A 6,821-nucleotide genomic window follows, 5' to 3' on the forward strand; every position below is an offset into this window, starting at 1 on the left:
TTTCCACTCAGTAGCCTGGGGCCCACAGTATTGGAAGATTTCCCCAAAAAAGGAAAAGTTGCAAGAACTCTTCTTCTGCAGAGCTTGGAGTGGATTCCTTTCTGTTTTTGGAAAAGCAGGTGTGAAAAATCCATTATGTTCTCATCCACAGTCAGAAGGTCTGCTCAGACTTTTAAAATTGTGGAGAAAGCATTTGTTAGCCTCTGTTTCCAATTAGCAGGATGAGTTGGTTCCCCTGCTAAGGGAACATGGTCTCATAAAGACAATGAAGCCTCTTCACCATGTGCAGAAGAGGGAGGCTGGGGTGGCCCTAGTGAGTTAATGACAAAGTTCAAGCTCATTTAAATTTTGCAATCACACTGTTTGCAAATACAGCATCCATTATGAGAACATATGATGTCCATTATGAGGTGAAGATGACAATGAGGATATTTAATACATAGATTCTGATCATTTGTTCTATATTTAGCTCTGTTCTGGGCAGTGAGGAATTTAGATGAACCACAGGGTTTGCCCTGAAGAGGCTTATAGCTCAGGGAGGAGACAGACAAAGGGACAGTTGTGATACAATGTGATGAGTGCCATGATGAAGCAGGTACAAGATCTACGTGGGTGGGAGTGGAGCAAGGTTGCTAGAGAGCGCTACCCCTGAACAGAGTCTTGGACATGATGAGTTATAGTAGAAAGGGAAGGAAAGAAGGATGGGAGTTGGAGAAGGGCAGAGGGATCAGCATGTGGAGGTGAGAAAGGGCATCCTGCATTCTAGAAAAGCTGGCAGGGAACAGAGGGATAATTGGGGTTGAGCTGGTGAGAAGGGCAAGGTGGTTGGTAGGTTCTCATGCAGGCCTTGAAAGCCATGTGAAGGATTTCGATCTCTCCTGCAGCCAAGTGATGAGAGGCCATTCCAGGATGCCAACAAGGCAGGGGCAAGGATAGATTCATTCATGTCTTAGAAATATCATCCTGGCTGCAGGATGAAGCAGAGTTAAGAAGGCAAATTGGAGTCAGGGAGACCACCGAGGAGCTGTCAGAGTCACGTATGCAAGAGATGATGGTGTTTTGGGCCAGGGTTGGAGCTGTGGGGATGGAAGGATATGGAAGGTTTTAGTGATACTAGAGACAAGCTTGCCAGGGTTTGGTGATCGATCAGATGTGGGAAATGAAATAGAGAAAAGCAGCATCCTGGAGGTGGAGGCTCAGTAGATGGTGATGCTATTTACTGAAGTGAGATTAGGAGAGGAACGAAGATGACCATCCTTTGGACCTGGCAGTTCCAGCTCAGGAATAGAAGCAATAGCAGTGAAAAGACTCTCTGTGACCCTGGCCTCAGCAGGACCTAGAGCTCATGTTCCTTTCATCTCCAGACTTGGCCTGTGAGCACATATGTGTAGAACCCCCTCACTTGCAAGGGAGCCAAGGGCAGGCCAAATTCATCTCTAGAAGGGTTCTCCTCACTGGTTTGATGTGTTTTTATTCTCACAGTCCAGAACAGTAGAATAGTTCGTGTAAGCCAGGCTGCCCGGGTTTGCAGAGAGTCTAATTCTTACAGCAGTCTCACCTTGGCCAACTTACTCAGCCCACCTGTAACTCAGTGTATACGTTACTAAGGTGGGGCTCATAGTTCTCACTTGACAAATATATTGTAGAGAGAAAAAAAATGTGTGGAACCACATGTAAGGGACGAGGCACTGATAAACACTGATAAAACAAATGAGTAGCTAACTTTCTGGTTCATTCCCTCCTCTTCTTAGTATAAAACATTTACTGGATGCACTGAATGCCATAGAATCAGAGCCTTTTTGAAGAAGAAGATGTTGTTGAGAGGTCAGCTAAGGGTTTCTGGAGAATCGGTTTGCATCCATCACTAGGATAAACATTAAAAAAAAAAAAATCTTTGAACCCATGAACACCCAGACTCATCAGCCTAGAATCCTGATCTAGTCATGTACCTTCCCATTGCGCAAAGGATAAGGCTTTCAAGGCTCTCTGTGACCTCTCCCCAACTTCCTTCTTGAGCTACATCTCCTGTCCCTGCCTCCTGATTCTACCCACTGCATCAGCCACAATGTATTTTCCATTCTTCAGATGTCATGATGGCACATGCTGCTGCCATCTTACAGTATGTACTGTGCCTCCTGCTGGAACTGCTCTTACTTCTCACTTATTTAAAACCTGTTCAAACATCACCAGCTCTTACAGGATAGGTCTCTCCACCCTTCTCTGATCCCTACCACCTTGATGGTTCTTCTAATAAAATGCTTACTGCAGAGTATCTTAATTACTTCTTGACCTTTCCCTTAGTAACCTCTGAGCTCTTCAGGGCAGAACCTGCATCTTCTTGGCCTTGGGAGTTCCAGATCCTAACCCAGAAGTTGGCACCGACTGAGTGTTTAGGTAAAGTTACTGAATGAGTCAGTGGATAAATAAACCCCACTTAAAACTAAAGCAACAGCAGAGAGATGACACACATTTTTTCCTCCTACCACCTCCTTGACTTGCCTTCACCCCAGTTCAGCAATCTTCCCAGAAAGGAGAGCACATGGAATTGACCAAAGAAGGCAAGAGCATCCTAAAAAATGATTTTAAAATATTTATTCCTTTGCTTGTGTTCTCCAGATAAGGCATTGATTCCAAAGCACCAGCATTATATTTTATAATTAAATATATATTTTTTTAATCTCTCAACAAAAGCCCTGGGTTTAAAAATCTTTCAATATCCTAATCAAGCTATGGTGCCCAGTTACAAAGGGTAACTTTGTAGTTACCCTTGAAGGTGGGTTCAGGTGTAGCAATACTGGACTGAGACTGACAACCAGGCCCAGATCTAGTCCGCTCTCAGCCCAACTTGACAAGCAACATTTATACTTAGAAAATGTGTCATTCTTACCGCCTTTACACAGATTAGTTTATCAACAAATAGGGTCCCTTTAAACACCTGCCATTTGATCTGTCCTGTTATAATTATTGAAAAGATGATAAAATACAGTAAAGGTAAATACAATAAATCTTCAAGTGGTAAATATAGTAGTCTTCAAGAGTTTGTTTTGTACCTCCTAAAGTAATCTTGGAAAACCATTTACCTTTTAAGTTGACAATTGCTTTTGTTGTCTGTTTAAGTAGTTGCAAAGGATATAACTTCAAGTATATTAAAAATACATTTAAAAATAAAACTCTTTTAAATAGATTTCACAAAATCTAAATTCCATAGTGATTTGGTGCTATTTATCCATTAAGAAATATGTGAATAAGATGTTTCTTAACAGTTGAAAACTTACATAGTTTCTTTTCCTCCTTGAATGTGTATTTCCATTCCACTTCCTCCATAGGAGTTTATTATCTGTATTTTTATATTTGAAAGTCTTTCACTGATCACGTTATCCTCTTCCTCTAAAACATAAGATGTATATAAATCGATATTAATTTTTTTAATGTTCTGTAAGTATAAGGCTCTAGCACAAGGCAATTTCTTCTGATTGAATTATTATAGCGATTATTAGAAATAATAAATTGATAAATCCACTATACACTTAATAAAATTTTGATGAATATTTGTGACATGAAACAGAGGCTTATTGGAAATGCTTGCTTGCTCTTGCTTTCTTTTCTTTCTTTCTTTCTTTCTTTCTTTCTTTCTTTCTTTCTTTCTTTGTCTCTTTTTCTTTCTTAGAAGCAGGGGAGGAACAGAGGGAGAGAGAAAGAATCCCAAGCAGGCTCCACACCCAGTGTGGAGCCCAACATAAAGCTTGATCCCATGATCCCGAGATCTGACCTTAGCCAAAATCGAGAGTTGGACGCTTAACGGACTGAGCCGCCCAGGTGCCCTTGGAAATGCTTTCTGAAAGACATGGATTTTTCTTCAATCTTCTGTTAAGGAATATACATTATTGGTAGCATGAGATGGTATTATATAAATTCCATTCCTGGTTTTCATTTTTTCATTGTAAGCACTGAGAAACTCATTCACAGCAATTAATAGATGAGACAAGGAGAACTATTGTGATCGCAATGTTATAATCTTCTACCAGGTTGTATGCCAAAAATCATTCAAAATGCTTTTTAACTGACGTTCTAATTAGGTTGCCCTCTGGTTTTGTTGTAACCAAAGCACTGGAAATCTTCTGACTTGCAACACGGTTTGCTACTAGATCAGCAGCCATTCACTTTCTCAGCAATTAAAACAGAACTCTGAATTGTACTGTTGTTTGGTCTCCCAGAGAAATTTATACCCCAAGGCAACTCAAGATGAGTGAGAGGTGTGGCTTCCTTTCGTAAAGTGGGTGAAAGGTATTTATGAAAAGGAGACTCCTTATTCTCAGATTCTTGAGAAAGAGTGCAAATGAAAGTTGAGAATCTAAAAATTCCCTTAACACTATCTGCCAACTGGGGACCTTGGAAAACCCTTGAGTACCTCTGTGGGTATAGTGCAGTGGACTTTGAAAATTGCCATATGAGATAACCTTTCTATAATTAAATTAAGGCTCCCCAGAGAGGCAGCAAGGTTGTACAGGTCATGACAACGAGATAATAATGGAAAGCAATTAGAAGTCAAGTTCATATTGACTTACATGGATCGCCAGATTCTACAACTCAGAAGTGGGAATAACTCACATGTGTTTTTGCAATCCGGCTTGACTTCGTGAACAAGCTTGGATTCAGATGAATCCTTGAATTATGAAAACGGTATGTTAAATCTGGAATAAAGTTTAGAGATCATCTAGTCTGGAGGATGCAATGAACGTTATCTTTAATATCGGCTTGGAGTCATCCTTGGTGACTCCTTGGAGTTCTGTATCAAGAAGGATTCGGAGGAATCATCTGGGATCTGTTGGAGGGAATGCTACGATTGATTAGCCCTGTGTGTCAGTGCAAGCAGGGAGAGAAGTGGCGCAGGTGCTCTGTATAAGCCTCTCCCGGCATGCCACAGGACTGACACCCAGGGAGAGCAGAGAGCTCTATCAAAATTCCACAGCTGATTAGTGGCAGGGTGGGAAGAATGATTTTTTTTCTTCAACATTTGGTGCTCATTGTGAATTTGGTCACGTTTGCAACTGGAAAACGTCTGGATATTTTAAAGCTGGAAGAGGGAAAATTCTTTTTGTGCAAATACGAACTTTTCTTTCTCTTAGATTCCTTCACATTTGTTCTCTGTGCTATTTGGTGAGAGAAGGAAATGGGTCAACCATTATGATGATGCTGAAAGTACTCCGAGTGGTCTCAGTTGCTCATCCAGAAGGAGCTCAGGAAAAGTCAAAAACCATATAAGCAATAAGCAACTCTCTACTCATCTGGCTGTTGATTCTATGTCATCCTGGCCCAGGGAAACCGACACACGGATGGAGTTACAGAAGCTTGCAAGGCTTCTCACTCTACTGTTCTACCTACGGATGGTTTCCACTTACCCCCAGCATCTCACACACTCATAGGTCCCTACATGAGTCCATTTGCTACATGAGTCTTATCAGATCCTAGAAGTGGAGTGGGATTAGATGGAAGTATAAGCAGAGATACAACAGGACATATACACTGATGGAGGGATTAGCTTCATAGCTAACAAATGGATTTGACCATCCATACTGAATTGCACATTGCCTTACTCCTTTTTCTTTTGGACCTCTTTCTACATAAACCTATGTGTGCCTCATTCTTTTTAGCTATACCATAACATTCAGTTGATTCTAGACTTTTGCTATTGCAAACAATGCTGCAGTAAATATCCCTGTGACTTTATCTTGGTGGACTTCTGAGAATTTACTCAAAGGATAAATTCCTAGAAGTGGACTGGCTGCAACAAAGCTTTCAATTCCCATAGATATGGTCACGTGGGACTCTGAAGAAGTTACACCCATTTACCCTTCCAACTATGGTATATGGGATGCCGACTTGCTTACATCCAGCCCACACTGGTTATTTTCAGATGTGAATAATAGGATTTGAAGAGGTATAGCTTTGAATTAGACTTGAGGTCTCCCTCCTGGCTGCCCCAACCTGTGTCTCCCCAAAGCAGTACAGCTGGGTGATGGCTAATACCACAGACTCTGCTCAGAAGGCTGAATGCTCCTGCTTCAGTGGGAACAGGGGGTGTTTCTTCAGTTTGTGCCCTACTTGGCATCTGTCCCTGACAGACCCAGCCAATGTGGGGAGCCAGCCACTCTGACGGTAAGAAAGAGTGGATTGGAAACAAATTGATCTTTTCACAGCTGGCCGTTCCCTTCTTTCCCTTCAGCTTGAATCCAGCTCAGAACAAGGTCACTGATGTTCTGCTGCAACAAAGATGGCATTATTGAGGACTGCCTCTTTTGGGGGGAAGTGTCATTCCCCAAGAATTGCCTCTGTAGTGTCAACCATGACAAGCCCGGAGACAGCATAGCTACGAGTCTCCAAGGATCTCCAAAGCGACACCCAAACTGTCCATCCTGTTGACCATGGACTCTTCTATTGGTGTCCACAACTTTATTTAAAGGATGTCAGATGACTCAATTCAACAGGACTATAACCTCTTGTTTATCCTTCCTGGAGACCCGTGGTCAGAGGGTGGGAGACTTTGGGATTCAAAAAGAGAAGAACCATGTGAACAAAAGGAGAAAGAATCAGTGTTTATTTCTAGCACCGCCATCTTATCACTGTTCATCCTATTATTCTGCTTTTTTTTTTTTTCTACAGAACTTGCTCCAGCTGAGAGAAATCTTTTGGTTTATCTTGTTATTGCCTGCTCCCCTACTATTGTACAGGATCCAGGAGGGCAAGGCATTATTCAGTTCCCAACTGTATCATCAGCCCCCAGAATACCTCCTGGCCCACTGGAAGTGCTTGATACATATTTG

General features: G+C 41.8%; 1 long non-coding RNA gene across 1 annotated transcript; it reads left to right on the forward strand.

Moving 5' to 3' along the window:
• Positions 1–481: 481 nt before the first annotated feature.
• LOC125756081 (uncharacterized) lies at positions 482–6,587 on the forward strand. The gene is made up of 2 exons (XR_007414153.1): positions 482–595; positions 6,224–6,587. It is a non-coding gene; the product is annotated as an uncharacterized LOC125756081 (long non-coding RNA).
• The last annotated feature ends 234 nt before the right edge of the window (positions 6,588–6,821 follow it).

The sequence above is a fragment of the Canis lupus genome, chromosome 11, assembly GCF_003254725.2.
Source record: "Canis lupus dingo isolate Sandy chromosome 11, ASM325472v2, whole genome shotgun sequence".
NCBI lineage: Eukaryota > Metazoa > Chordata > Mammalia > Carnivora > Canidae > Canis > Canis lupus.